Here is a 16660-nt window from a genome sequence, read left to right on the forward strand (position 1 = left end):
GGTTTTGAGATACATTGGTGATGGTGGAGAAGTTATTGAACGGGTTATCGGGGGTAGTGCATGTTACCGACACTTGTGCGTCATCTTTAAAAGGTGATATTGATAATTTCTTTGCAAAACATGGTTTAACAATGCCTAGAGTTAGAGGTCAAGGTTATGATGGAGCTTCCGATATGCGTGGTGAGCTAAACGGATTAAAACAAAAAATCTTGGATGAAAACAAACACGCATATTATTTTCATTGTTTTCCTCACCAGTTGCAGTTAGTGGTTGTGGCTACATCATCTGAATATGCATCCGTGAGTAGTTTTTTGATTACCTTGCAAAGATTGTGAATGTTGTTGGGGCTTTATGTAAAAGGAAAGATTCTATTCGCCAAAAACAGTATCATGAATTCGTGAACAGCATAGAGATGGGTGAAATTTGTACAGGAAAAGGTAAAAACCAAGAAATGAGCTTAGCTCGAGCATGTGACACTCGTTGGGGCTCACATCTTAAAACAATAGACCGACTTTTACGTCTATGGAAACCAGTGAGAGAAGTGCTTATTGCTTTGTCTAGAGATGCCACAGTTGGAAAAATTCGAGGCCTTGCATATAGTTTAGCTGAAAAATGGAAAATATTGAATTTGTGTTTGTTGATCATTTAATGTTGAATTTATTAAGAAAAACAAACGTCCAATCACAAGCTGTGGAGTTAAAGAATCAAAATATTGACAATGTCATCCGATTGATTAAAGATGTTAAATATGATATAAAGAAATATAGAGATGAAGGGTGGGAAGAACTAATGAGAGAAGTCACTTCATTTTGTTCTCAAAATGAAATTCATATGCCTATTATGGAAGATGTCATTTCCGACAGAGTCAGACGGACAGTTGATGACGAGCCACAAACATATCTCCATCGTTTTCGTGCTGATCTTTTTTACCAGGTATATTACTTTTATTTATCATAGTTAACAACATTTCACTTGTTAGGTTTTTTTTTATATTAGATTCTCTTCACACGTTTATAGATTGTTGATCTTTTACTTAATGAGATGAATGAATGTTTCACTGTGTCAAACACGGAGTTGTTTTGTGTATAGCTTGCCTTGATCCTAGAGATTCATTTCAAAGGTTTGATCGTGATAGATTATTACATCTTGCCGAGTTATACTCCGAAGATTTTTCTGACTATGATATAGCTCAACTAAAGATACAACTCGACCGATACATTTTAATGTGAAAAGTAATGAAGCTTTTTCTAGTCTTCGTGATATCGGAGAACTTGTAAAGAAAATGGTTGAGATGAAATATCACATAACATATGCATTGGTATATCAACTACTTGAGTTGGCTTAACCTGTTGCAACAGCTACCGTTGAGATGGATGATGCTTTTCGCGATGAAGTTTATCAAGAACAATTTACGCAACAAGATGGATGATGCTTTTCTCACCGATTCATTGTTGTTTTATGTTGAGAACGATGTATTTGCAAGTGTTGAAAATGAATAAGTTTTACAACGGTTTCAAACTATGGAATTACCAGCTTATACATCGATGCGTAAAAAAAGTGATTGATGTATTTTTTTTTGTTGAAAAGGTGATTGATGTACTTTTTTTTGTTGAAACGGTGATTGATGTACTTTTTTTTTGTTGAAAAGGTGATTGATGTACTTTTTTTTATTGAAATGGTGATTGGCGTGTATTTTTTGAAGGTCACTGATGTAGTTTATTGTACGTAAAAATGTATATTACGACCCCCGATAGAAAAGTTATGGTTCAGTCGGTAGTTGTCTCAATTTGTATCTCCTCAACCCTTTATCTATTCTTTCAATTTGATCACCAATTTTGATGGCTTCTTGATAACCGACAATACAAGGCATCTCTATACACATACATTTATTTATCTATTTGCATAGTAAGCTCCACCCTTTTTCTTCTTTGTGGCAAACCCAAATCGGGATGGCTCTCCATCCTTTCCATCCGCAAGAAGCTCGAGGTCATCACTGCACCCTTCATGCACGGCTCTATCTTTCTTCCATATAACCTTTACACTACTAATAGAAGTAGTTCTAACCGTAATAGTTAAACCCAAAAAAGCAACCACTGAATATAAGAATTTGTACCAACTTCATGGCTGTCCTTACCTGTTATTTAATCACAAGTTCTCCAATTCAACTCCACTTTAAGACTATTGTATATGTAATGACCATCACCAAGTTTATAACCCGGTGTAAGTGCGTATGTCTCGCTGGTCCATTTCTTGCTAATGACACCCTCAAGGCTTATATCGACGCACCCAAGAGATCCCTAAAGCAAAAAGGCATTGCTTTGCATCAAAAAAACCTATTAAGCCACGTAGTGATAGTTAATGATTATTGTACCTTTCCAGGAATTAGTCCCATCCATGAATCATCATTGACTTCTAAATGCAAATATTCATCTGTTGGTGGCTGTTCTAAGATAAATGTAAACTCTTGTAGCCATATTGGTTTGGTGGTACTCGTCATAGTCTGCAAAAACCCAAATCAAACCCCCAAAAATCAATTTAAGAGACTATCAGTACTGAAAATTAAGAAGTTCTTGCAACTATGAAACAAAAAAACAAACCTGGGTTTTTCTTAATTCTCCATGGAAAAGCAGTGTAACTGAAGAATGTTTGTGCATTCCATGTGATAAATCGGCACGGTGGATGATGATGACAAGCAATCCTCCATCCTTAGGGGTCCCAACAGGAGCCTTTTGAATTGATCTACTTACAGTCGGAATACGGGTATAAGCCATTGCTTTGTACAACACTTCGATTGTAATATTTCCTACGAACCAACCATTAATATTCATCCATATCATGTCGGACCAATTTACTGGAATTTCAGAAGTAAGATCACTCAGGCTAAAAATAGCCATTACCAGATTACGATGCTTCTCTACCTAGAAATCAAATAACTATCTTTTAGCTACTTAAGTCGTAAATCATAATTCGATTTTGATTTATAGGTATTAAACATGACTTGTTTGAAAACTATTATTACAATCTGATTTAGCATGTAGCAAACAATGGTTTAACTAACCTTAGGATTTTATTTGACATTAATTAAGATGGAGCTATTAAAAGAATACTACTCGTTTGGGTTCCAGAAAACATACCGATTCCACGTTGTTAAGAAATACATTTAACCATTGATGATGAAACTCTTCCACATAAAGAGTGATAACTTCATCCCATCCGCATTTCACCGTCTGTCGATCCCAACCCATATCGAGTATCAAGTAACTATTATCAGGAACTATAAACTGATTTTTATTTCCATCATCCTCTTTTCTAAGCACTTTCAAATTCAAGATTCCATCTCCATAAACAGCTTCTTCATCTGCGTTTTTCTGAATAAAGTAATATCTTGTTATAGTTTACGATTGTACAAGGGGTTGATCTTCTATTGCTACACATGTTTTTACATATTGATATCGGATCACATTGGAAAATATCATACCAAATGGTTTAGTCAAATAAAACTTACTTGAATGTCAAGTGCCCTTACAAGTGTTTTCATGATCTCGATCATCAATGGGCGTTCTTTACGCTCTTTGCTTATACATCGGTAAGCTGTGTCCACAAACAACTTCAAAGAAGTTGCATTTATTTTATCCTTTATATTACTATAAACAAGTTCATTTATTTTGTTTTGATCATAGTACTCTCGCACCAATCCTATTAAAGGTTGTAGATTCTTGCTGCCAAAGCATAACCTCCCCACACAACACTTCAAACATCACCACCCCAAAAGAGTACACGTCTGACTCTTTCGTTAGTATCCCTTCCTCTTGGTACAGGGGATCAATATACCCAAGTGTGCCTGCAGGGTTGGATAACATAACTGTGAATTGACTGTTTGTAGGAGCAAGTTTGGAGAGGCCAAAATCTGATATCTTGGCATTCCAGTTATCATCTAGTAGGATATTGGAACTTTTAACATCACGATGCACTATTCTTTGTTGAGTCTCAGCAGGGTTATGAAGGTACGCTAGTCCACGAGCTGCCCCAATACATATCTTAAGGCGTCGAGCCCACGTGAGATAGTCGCTGGCAAGATAAATCAAGACTCTTCTTTGATGCATACTCGTACACCAGGATCTTCTCACCATGATCGTCACAATACCCTAAAAGAGAGACGATATTTTCATGTCTATAAAAGGAAAGCGTCATGATCTCTTTCCAGAACTCGGAATCCCCTTGTCTGGATTCAGGATCCAAACGCTTCAAAGCAACCATGGTCTCACCCATGGATAGAACAAGTTTTCCCTTATAAACACACCCGAATCCTCCATACCCGATAAAATTGTCATCAGAAAACTTGTTAGTTGCAGATCGGATAGCTTGTAGTTCTATTTTGAGGTGTTGAAACTAGGTTATCTGAGACATTATTTTGATGGTTGAGAAGATACACACAGCAAAATTAATAAAAAGCTTCAAATTTGGTTTTTTAGACGGAGACTTTGAAGGGGAATGTCTTTAACAATAGATAAGTATGTTAATTCTTTTTTGGAGAAAGAAATTGTTCACTTGATTACAAATCATCTAAAGATTTTAATTTGTTTTAAAATTGGGTTGATAAGTACATGTGATGACAGGTTGACAAAAATATTAAACTATTCTTAAGATTGATTTGAAATTTGTTATTCTATGTTATCAGTTTGTTATGAATATTATCTAATTTATTACAGATAAATAGCAATGGCCACTGCCGCAACTACTTTTAGAGATCCTAATATTACTATTTAAGAAATATATTTGGTAAAACATGATGCATACGTAGCATGTTGGTTGACGTTGAGCTAGTTAAATATTGGTGATTGGTGTTACTGTACTGGTTCAAATCCCACCCCTTGCTGGGTTTTCTTCTAGCATTCTTTTTTTCTAATTGTTTTTTAACTAGTGGTTGCAGCGGTAGTGCAGTAGTTGCATCAAAGGTCATTTGCCACTTGAACTCAAATCTATCTAGAGGTGCGCTTGAAGTGGGGTGTGTGTTGTCCCTAACGGGCTGGGTGTCAAACAGTATCGATCCGAATACTTAACAACGTCAAAACATTACATTGACACCAATTAACATTCATTTATAACATCCAACGCTTTTATGTACAGAAACGAAACTCCTATATCATCACCACCAACAACAAATTAAAAACCTATCATCTACCGCCACGACACCACTTAACTAATGGGCTTTTCTTATTTATTTTGCATATGGGTTGGCTTCCAACTTGTGTTTTTTGGGCTTGTTCTTGATCTATTATCACTGTCAATATTATACAAGCGGCGCCTCTCTATTTGGAAAGGAGCGTGGGACTTCCACAATCTCCGGCTATGATTATGGACGAATACCTTATTGCTTTCTTATAAACTAGGATAGTGCTCGTTTTACACATGAGTGGAATATATTTAAACGTCACACACACACACACATATATTATATATATTAGTATATAAACTGAACTTATTAATATTTATATTAAGTATAGGGGTCTGTTTGTAATTATTGTATTTACTAGGGTTAATATGTAATTATTTAGTCTATAATTAGGGAATGATGTCAGACAAATTACGTTCAGTATAATCGAATGCTCAGTATTTTTATTCAAGAACTCACGTTTGTATCATCATCTTGTTTTATTCGACTCAATTGAATTGTCAATTATGTGCAATTGATCTCTGATTACCAACAGTGGCATCAGAGCCAAGGTTTTTAATCGATTTGGGTATTCTATTTGTGAACATCCCAGGTTTTAGTCGATCAATTGGGAATCTGTGTGATTAATTGAATAGATCAAGGGAAACAAAAGGAGGGTGCGATCAAACTGGTGTTTGTTCTAGAAATTGATCGATCAAACAAGAGCCTATTTAAAATTGATTAAGAATTTGATCAATTGGGTTATTGTTTTTCCAAAAGAAATTGATTTGATAGGCCCTGTAACTGTCAATCAGTTAAGAACATCTGATAAAGAAATTGATATCCAGAAAACACAAAGAGTAAGCAATCTGATTGACAATTAGTCAATTGATCGTGTGAATCAGAGTTTGTTTTTTGTAATCAGGAATCAATCTGAGTTGTTCGCATAATCAATCTGGTTCTTGCTCAGTTTATGATTCTTGAAGGTTTTATAATCTATTGGACATCAATTCAAGTACACAATCATATTGTATTGGTTGTTTAATCCGGTTACAGAATCAAGAGATTTTGTGGGATTGTTTAGAAACAACTCTATTTGGGACAATTTAGGCCCTACACAAAGTATTGTGTTTTTGGTTAAAAACGAGTTCGGTTCGTTTTGATTATTTAACGGTTGGTTTTGATACCCATTTATCGTTTTTATTAGTAACAGTTGGTTATAAAGAAATCCGAGTTCTGTGGAGACGGTTGGTTTTATTTCACTTTGTTATCTAATAAACCAGTATACCGTTTGGGTTTTGAATAGTCGGCTTATGTAATGGATAAACCCATGTACTGTTGTTGGTTGAGACAAACAATTGGTTTTGGCTTGCCTTGTTAAACCCGTGTACTATTCTCGGTTAAAAAAAACGGTTGTTTTTAGTGTTTAGAATAGTCGGCTTAGGCAACGGATAATCCCGTGTACTGTTGTTGGTTGAGACAAACAGTTGGTTTTGGCTTGCCTTGGTAAACTCGTGTACTATTCCTGGTAGAAAACGGTTTGGTTTTGATTTACATTGTGATCGGAAAACCCGAGTACCGTTGTTGAAATAGTTGGTTTCAAAAAAACCCGATCACTATTTCTGGGATTAACAGTTGGTTTGTTTATAACCTTAAACTGTTTAGATTAAAGTTGACAACAATTTTTTTCTGAATTTGTAATAGTCAATTTATCAAGATTGAGAAAAAGAAAACTCGTAAAATGGTCGAGTCCAAGGATAAAGAAGTTGTGACTTCAAAGGAAGGAGGGACATCAATGAGTTTTCAATGCCCCGTGTTAAACTCCACAAATTACACCATTTGGGCTATAAAGATCAGATCAATTTTTAACCTCCATGGAATTTGGGAAGCCATCGAACCAAAAGAGGGCAGCGAAGTTGATGAAAAAAAAGATAATACTGCAATTGCATTACTATTCCAAACGATTCCAGAAAACATGGTATTGCAAACTGCTAATTTTACTCCGGCTAAAGAAATTTGGGACGCATTACAGGTTCGACATGTTGGAGTTCACAGAGTTAAACAAGCGCGTTTAGAAACACTCGAGTTAGATTTTGAGTCTCTAAGAATGGGTGTTGACGAGTCGCTTGATGTGTATGCCAGGAAAATAAGTGAGATTGCATCACAAGCGAGCAATCTTGGGCATACTATGAATGACAAGAAACTGGTCCGAAAGCTACTCAGTTCTGTGCTAGAAAAAATCATACAGATTGTTGCTGTGATCGAGCAGTTTGTGGATCTTGGTGCAATGCCATTCCAAGAAGCCGTTGGAAGGTTAAAGGCTTTCAAGGAACGCACCAAGAAGAAAAAAAAGGAGGTAGACATGCATGACAGACTTATGTTCACTAAAGAAGAAGGATCTGAGAAAGTAAAGGAACAAAAGTGTGAACGTTGCGGTCATGAAAGTTCAAAGCAAGGAAACAAAGAACGTGGTCAAGGCAAGTATGGGAAGACTTAGAAGAATAAACAAGGAAATCAAGCCCAACAGGACAAGGATCACATAAAATTTTTCAAGTGTAATGAACATGGGCATTTCAGGCATGAATGTCCAAAGTGGAAAAGAAGGGAGGAGGCAAACTTGAACCGGATGAAGATGACGAACCAACGCTATTGTGATGGCAACCGGATCTTGAAGGAACGAATACCTCACTTAAACTAAGTTTAGTTTAAGGGGGAGTATTAGTATATAAACTAAACTTATTAAGATTTATATTAAGAATAGGGGTCTGTTTGTAATTATTGTATTTACTAGGGTTAATATGTAATTATTTAGTCTATAAATAGGGAATGATGTCAGACTAACTACGTTCAATATAATCGAATGTCCAGTATTTTTTATTCAAGAATTCACGTTTGTATCATCATCTTGTTTTATTCTACTCAATTGAATCGTCAATTATGTGCAATGATCTCTGATTACCAACAATATAGGGGAAAGTTAACGTATAAATGAAAGTAACGTGCTAAACGTGAGAATCAAGTAGAGTAATTATGTAATTACTCTATGATAGAATTAGATAATTACTCTACTTGTATATATAATTACTCTATTTGATTCTCACGTTTAGCATGCAAATTTCATTTGTATTTGATCCAAACCCTATTATATATATATATATATATATATATATATATATATATATGAGTAGGATCTAGAGAGAACTCCTCTTAAAGAGAGAACTAGAGAACTAGTAAAGAATTATTATTAACTATTTTTAATAAAATATTTTGTGATTTTTTTTCTTTCCTCCTAATAAAATGATATTGTTCCTAAAAAAAAAAACTGTCTATGTAATGCATATGTGCACTAATGTGTATTGCATATATAAAATAGTGTTTTATTGCATATAATACAACACAAATGCATTATATAATACACACTATTGAATATATGCAAATGCAACACTAATAATTGTATGTAAAACACACTATCGCATTTATGTAATACAACACTAATGCACATATGCATTATATCGATTTTTTTTTTGTATATAATATAAAATTATTGCAAATATATACAATACAAACAACTGTATATATGTTATTCAACACTATTTTAAATATCAAAATGCACACTATTGCACAAATGCATTATAAAAAAATCGATGTATTGCATATATGCATTACAACGAGTTTATTATTTATTTTTTTTTATATTTTTTTATGATGAAGAATAACAACATATAAGAAGGATGAAAGAAAAATAAAATTGAAAGTACTTTTTTTAATTAAATTAAAAATAATTCATTATTGGTTCTCTAGTTCTCTCTCTATCATTTCGCTACATACATATATGTATATATACATTATATAAATTTAATAAAATACAAATGTCATATTTATATTAAAAAGATACTTTTACATAAATTATGAGACATTAAACTGTTATTTTAATTCAAATTCAAAAACATAAATTAGTGCACAATACAGACCTTAAAAACAAATTATTATAAGCAAATTAATTGTATATTGTTACAATACAAACCTTAAAAAAAATTATCTGCATATTGCATGCATGGTTAAAAAATTTGGGCAGCTGCCAACCCCTCATGCTCCTTTCGGGCCATAATTTAACAGCACCTACAATCTTTGATGATGTCAATATACAAAAGCTTTTTGTTAGCATTAATATTGCACATATGTAAAATAAAGTTATAGAATTGTAAAGATTTACCTTGTTATCCTAGGAGGCTTGTTTCTTTTAGCAATCTCTATAACAATTGGCCAATATTCGTGTGTGAGATAAATAATTTTCTCAAAAGACCATAAAAACTCTACTTGACCACCTTCAAGATTCATCCTAACTGCTTTCGATATCTCAATGAGGTAACGCCTGACAATTTGAATTTTATCTAAATCTCAAGCAATGAATGCGTATACAACTAATTCTAAGACCTATTTAGAAACGGAACTTAAAGGCTTTACCAATTGCCATGTTAAAAATTTTACTTGGGTGGGCCAATGAGAAAAGATGGTCAACGTAGTCAAATATTGACTTGAATACTTCATCATATGTAGCAGGAGGAGGCTGTATTACAAGAAGTGCAAGTTCCATGAGTAATTCCAATTTAAATTAAGTATGATGATACATTATAATTAGGAAAACCTCAATGATGTAGAACAGTATTATAGAATCACCCTGGCAATTAATAATCTATTCACATTAGTTAGAATCATAAATCACTATTTTGTTTCCGGGTGGAGAGGTTTTAAGAACATCAATTTCATTAAGCATTGTAAAACTCTGAACCTCCATTGAAAGCTGTAAATAATAAAATAGTAACAACCATCATATTTATAACTACATTTGAATGTTAAATTTATAAATACCGGATGAAGAAGTAACATTGATTATAGACAGAAGCTTCAAAGGCAAACAGTGAATAGAATGTGGAGAATACATCTTGGAATGTATGTTATATAGTAAACCCGCAGACGTTTATTTTTATAAAAACACTTAAGTTTAGAAGCGGTTTTAATTTGACATCAATTAGAATAATCAATCAAATTAATGGTATGGGAAATGGAATGGATATATTATTGATGTGTGCAAAATTATACACATTATTTATATCATTTATCCCCGGTTTTATACACTTTTCATTACAAATCCATTGAGTTTGATACTAAATTATGTTGGAACCCGTATTACCAATCAATAACAATAACAGATCTCAGATCTGTGAATAACCGATTAGTACTAGATCTAGCTCATAATTAACATCGATTCAGTGTTTTATATATGTATATCTATTATCAATATATTATCAGTAACGTTTGTATAACATTAGATGAAGCTTGAGAGAGAGATAGGACAGTAGTTCATTAATTAGCTCAAAACTTATATTAAAAGTGAACAGTAGTTCACTATATATAGAAGGTGATCTGGTTCGCTAACATCCCCTAGCGAACCAGCCTCTCCTTCGTTACATACATTATCATAGCGAAACACCCCCTGATTCGTTAACATCCCCTAACGAATCAGGAGGGAATACATTGCTTGGCTAGTTCGCTAACATCCCCTAGCGAACTAGCCTTTAACTTAGCGAACTAGATAATAATAAAGATTAATTAATAAACAATAACGTTAACGATAAATACAAAGACTCTAGACGCAAAACCGTGCACTAAAAGACACCCCCTCGTCTTGAGCTCTTTGTCTTTAACTTATTTGAAGCGCTTGGACTGCCAGTCTCTGTAACTATGAATTCCATGTTCATGACACACACGAACGACTCGTTGGAATTGCATAGCCAGGTCGTAATCTTCTTGGCGCTCGATCAAAATCTGCTTCCTGTGTAGCACATCATTGTCTGTCTCTGATAAATTAACCAACCACATCGGGTTGATTATCTTGATGAGCTCGGTCTGCAGTCCTCGACCACGAATAATAACAGCCTCGCCAGTACGATTGTCATAGTACCAACGGTTGAAAGACAGATAAATATCTTGAGGCATTGTCTTCACAGGAACCTTTTTCATCGTCTTTGGCGGCTTAACTTTCAAGACAAGTTTCTTCCAGCCGGTCCTTGGATCAATGTCGTCAATGCGCTTACGTCTTGGGACCTGGGGCTTGAAGAATTTTAAGCCACGATTGAACTCGAACAGTAAGTGTTGGTGAAACTACTCAGCTGTTCGGTAACCCCCACGATTGATAAATGGACATCTCGCGAGGGTACGAACATCCCACCGCGGCAATGTAAGAACATCCATTATCCTCTCGTAATACTGGACACCCTTTTCCCACTTGACTATACATACTTTAAGGTCAGAATCATAGAGCCAGGAGACAATATCACCATGTACCTTAGAAACGGTCTTGAAGGTAGTCACCTGATTAGCCTTAACCCAAGCAGCAGCAGTATCTTTTCTTTCTTGATCTACATAACGATAAGCACTGATAATTTTACCCACTTTATGACGTTTGAACCATCTTTCTACGTCCTCATCAGTCACTTCTTTGAGTGAGGGTACTGTTCGCAGCACAACCTTTTCTAATTCATCCTCAGTCTCTTTAAACACCTCTTCTTGAAATACCGGAGCACCTTGATCAACGTTCGTGTGTTGATACAAGTCCGGGTACTCATCAGCAGTCACATCCTCCATCTCAATGTCCTCATTCTCATAAATAAAATCTGTATTCATAAACAACGGATCAAATTCCAAATCCTCCTCAGTTATCACTTCGACATCGGGCTCAGTCTCTAAAACAGTCAACTGATCGTCATTCAGCCCAAGCAGAATCAAAATCTGCTCCCGTGTCAAGGATCTGCTCTCGTGGCAGCTGTTGGATCTAGATAAATAATAATTTGTTTGCTCGAATCATCACCGCCACTAACACCAGCACCATAGGATGAACCATGCGATTGTTTAGGCTCACCTCCTGCATCAGATTCGTCAGGATCATCATCGTCATTCTTGAGTTTCTTGAGAGCATCTTCTTCACAAGTTAATTGTAAAATCAACTCTTCTTGTTCCTTTAATTTCACCTCCTGAGACTCAACAATCGTACGCAACGACTTAGTCTCCTTCCGACAGAAAGAAATATAACTCATCATTCGTCGTTGATTCTCCATAAGTCGTTCTTGAGTTTGACGGTCAGATGCCATTTGATTTTCATATAGATGTAGCAGATTTAGCAGCATTTCAGTTTGACGACCTGGTGGCAAGTTGTATACAGACGGGTGAACAGGTTGAACAGGTCCTTGAGGCCGAGTAATTCTCATTAATGAGACATCACTAGGCGGAGGTGGAGGAAGAGTAGTTGTTGGCGGATGAGGAGGTCTCATTGATATAGTAGGAGATACTGTAGACAATGTAGCAGGAGGTCTCGGTATCTCGGTTAACGCCATTTGAGGAATAAGACCGAGCCTCTCATGTGACACCAACGTCGTCGTCAAAGTAAGCATCAGAGTGCCGCTAGTTAGCGGCACCGCCGAACTTTGAGTCGTTGTATGACGTGGTGGTGGGGTTCCAATGATTTTTCCAGCCCCAGCAGACACACGAGGCTTCTTTGATGGTTCGCCAGTTGCTACAGCTTTACCCTTTCTTTTTCTTTCCAACTGAGCTTTCATGGTGGCAGCTAGAGTAGAATCGACTGCATCTTGTTGTTCTTTAAGAGCTCGTTCACCAGCTCCACCATCACTATCATTCCCATCATCATCTCCGCCAGCATTGTTCCCACCTTCTCCCCCTTCACGCTCGGAATCCGAATCGTTGTGGATCCAGCGCTCATTAGGAGGACATACATAATCCGGATTGATTATATGACCAATCATCCGTTTGTCCTGTGGCTTTTCCTTTCTATAAATTAACATACGATGCACCGTTTCAGCTTTCATATGTTCAATGTCAAGAACATCGTTCACCAACGTTCGATCAATCACCAAATTCGGAATCAAATCCTGAATGATTAGCTGTAAAAAGCGAGGGTACATCAAGAACTTCTTTGACTGTAGAGTTTGCTGAACCTGTTCTTTCATATGATCAAAGATGAGTTCTGAGTAGTTGAAGGGCTTGTTTAGGATTAGGGCAACAAACGCCGACTGCAAACTTAGGCGACACTCATCAAATCCACCGCGACGTCCACTCATACAATGAAGTAGAACATGCAGCAGATATTTGTATGGTGGACACAACCCGTTCTTGTTCAGCATAGATTTACGAATATCACCACCATAGTTCAAGCGTGTGAATAAACCTCTAACCAATGTCTTGTCAAATTCACTAGGGTTATCATCATTATCGTCAAATTGAAGTACCCGACGAATGACCTCAACATCAATCATAATTGGAATCTGATTGATTGTAGCTCGAACCAATTTATCTGTCTCAACATATTCCGCCGTGTTCCAAAATTGCCTGATGATACTAAGATACACTTTAGGTTTAGCAGTGATTGCATAGTGTATCTTTGAACGTCGTAAGAAAGTCAACATAGCTCCAAATGTTTCCAAATCAGTCACATCTTGATCAACATAAGCACAAATGTTGTGCTTTTTATCAAACGGCAATAAGATCACTTTAGCTTGTTGATCTTGTCGTGGTGGTTGTCCTTGTGGAGGTTGTTCTGGTGGTGGTTGATTTTGTTGTTCTTGATCAGCCATGTTTTACTGTATAAATAAAATCGAATATGAGAAGAGATGATTAAAATATATAATTAAAAGATATGTGTAATTAATCTAATTACGTGTATTAGACGATTTAAATCCTTTAATTAAATTAAATGAATATTGAAATTAATTTAATTAATAAATGTCATTCGTTGAGAATCACACTGATTCGTTACAATAAGATAACGAATCAGGCGATTTGCTATCAAGTAAATACTTTAACGAACTGAACATAGCGAATTACTATTTAATTTTGACGAACTAAACTCTAGTTCGTTATATTTTAAATTAACAAGTATGTCAACACAAATTATACCGAAATGGGTTTATAAACTCGGAAACCATTAAACCCTTAACAGTTCATAATTTAACTATTAAATCTTAGCCATTTTTGACGAAAATTAGATCGCCATAAACATCTTTACCTTAGGAAACCAAAGATATCTTAGAAATGTCAAAATGTGAAGATCGAAATTTCAGAGAAAATTTTTTTAATAAGGTTACTTTAAGGTGAAGGAACAAGGCGAAAAGTGAAGAACTGTTCGTTTTCTTGTCTTATATAACCTTGCACACAACCCGAGGTACAACTTGTATGAATCAGATGATTCGTTTAAATTAAAGTTAGCGAATTAGCCCATTCGCTAACTCAATTCGTTACCTTATGTTGGCGAATCGCTACTTGATTCGTTAAATTAAAGGTAGCGAATCAAGACATAGTTCGTGTCATGATTCGTTAAATATGCATAACGAAGGGATGATTCGTTACAGAGTGCGGAAGCGAATTAGGTTAGCAAACCAGAAGCTATTTCGCTAAAGAATCACCTAGTTCGTTATCCATAAATAACGAATTAGATTCTAATTAAAAAATCTGTTATTTAATTTTAAATTAAATAATTAAATGAATTAAATAATTAAATAAAATAAATAAATTAAATAAATTAGGTTATCGAGAATCCTTTTATCCCGACAACCAAATACCTTAAAAACGTTTCATTTTTCCAAAACATAACTTAAATAATTTGTACAAAGAAGACGAAAATATTTTTAGTATTTTATAAAAATTTAAAGAATTAAAGAATGTATTTACAAAAGAATATCCGATCCTTTAAAAATAGAAAATCTTTTTGTGTTTTTCAATGATTTTATCAAAAGCAGTACATATTTGTGTATTTTTGTTGAGTTTGAGCAGAGAATCATATTGACTAAATTGCCCTTCCATCACAGTTTTATATTTCAGCGATATTATGACTGGCGATAAGTCGGTCATTGGTATTGTTGTCCACATAAATCTAATAACACACATTCAAGTATTTTTGTGATATGATTAATTTGTTCAATTAAAGCATAGAATATCAGAAACTATCAGCCCCTAATCTCGGTTCAAGCTTAATTTGATTTTTGCCAAATCACCCCAACTTGACTTAAACCATTATAATGTTGATCAAAATTTTTTATACCAATTTTGAAATTTAGAGCAATGCATCAAGTTTCCTTTACTGTGAGTGAGTATGCACGAGTCCATATGTCGGCTTACATACATTGTATCCCCTGGGGTCCGTTTCTTAATGGTATTAAGACGTGAGCAAGGGAGGAACAAATGTATGACTAACAGCGGATTTTGATCAAGTTAGTAATTTAAATTGTACGAAGTACAGCGGTGATCAAGTTTAATGACTTTGGGTTTGCTCTAGAAAGCGAGTGAAATATTCATGCCTATGAATACCCAGACGGTTAAGCCGCATAAAGACTCACGGTGTCCAGAATCTTAACGCTTGTTATTTGTTTTATTTTATTTTTGGGTGATCAACAAATATAAGGCTTGAGTATGACTGGTTATTACATTTCTGCCATCCTCACCGAAACTTTTGCTAGAGACTAACACCCCTTTCAATTTGGCGTATCTTTATGTTTATATCACATACTTTACTCTACTGGGTTGTTTTAAGACCTACCAATGCACCAATGCAATTAAGCACACAGTCTTTTAAGCTTACTTTTTGCTGGATTTGGGGTCAAGATAATCAATGTACTATCATGTTCTCTTTTTGCTTCAAAAACTCAAAATTTTGAGGAGCATAAAGTAAAGAAAAGATAAATTTAATCGCCCTAGTTAACTTAAGTTTATAAATAAATGGCTAACCATCAATTCACAAGTGAATAATAGGACCAAGACATGCAAGCGTGCTTCACAAACTTAAATAACCGACATAATTTTCAGCGAGAAAATAATCTAAAAACGCATGCAAAAATCTTTTTGGTTTTTCTCTATACAAAATTTAAAAACACGATATTTTTATCTTTTTCAATTTTCTTATAAACAAAATAAACTTCACAATCTTTTTGAATTTTTGAATTTTTTTGTACAAACATAAATCACAATATTTTTGAGATTTTCTATTTTTTTCAAATGTTTTTGATTTTTCAGATTAAAAAACAAAAAAAGAAATATTTTTGATTTTTCTATGTTTTCTAATGTTTTTGTATTTTATCTATACAAACTCAAAGCACAATCTTTTTGAATTTTCTAAAATTCCCCTCCTAAAACCTAAAAACATATAGAAGTTAAGCTAAAACAATAAAACAATTTAAAGATAATTATCCTAATTTTAGGATCTCAGCAAGGGTCTTCAATCCATTTAAGCCAAGCAAAAAGTTAAAACGTGTTTTATCATACGTTTTGGAAAATAGATCGGCCTTTTGAAAATCTGTGTGCACTTCTCAAGATCAATTAATTTCTTTTCATAGCAATCCCGTATAAAATGATATCAAATTTCAATATGTTTCGTTTTAGAATGTTGTACGGGATTCTTGGTGATACTAATAGCAGCAGAATTATCAATCAGGATAGGTGTAGTAA

At 34.7% G+C, this 16660-nt stretch overlaps 1 pseudogene; it reads right to left on the reverse strand.

Annotated features, from left to right (window-relative positions):
• Positions 1 to 1890: 1890 nt before the first annotated feature.
• Positions 1891 to 4960, reverse strand: LOC143637074 (putative receptor-like protein kinase At2g23200; annotated as a pseudogene).
• Positions 4961 to 16660: the final 11700 nt, after the last annotated feature.

Source organism: Bidens hawaiensis, unplaced genomic scaffold (genome assembly GCF_021521415.1).
Source record: "Bidens hawaiensis isolate Kalapana, Puna unplaced genomic scaffold, B.hawaiensis_p1.1 tig00008123_1, whole genome shotgun sequence".
Classification (NCBI taxonomy): Eukaryota; Viridiplantae; Streptophyta; class Magnoliopsida; order Asterales; family Asteraceae; genus Bidens; species Bidens hawaiensis.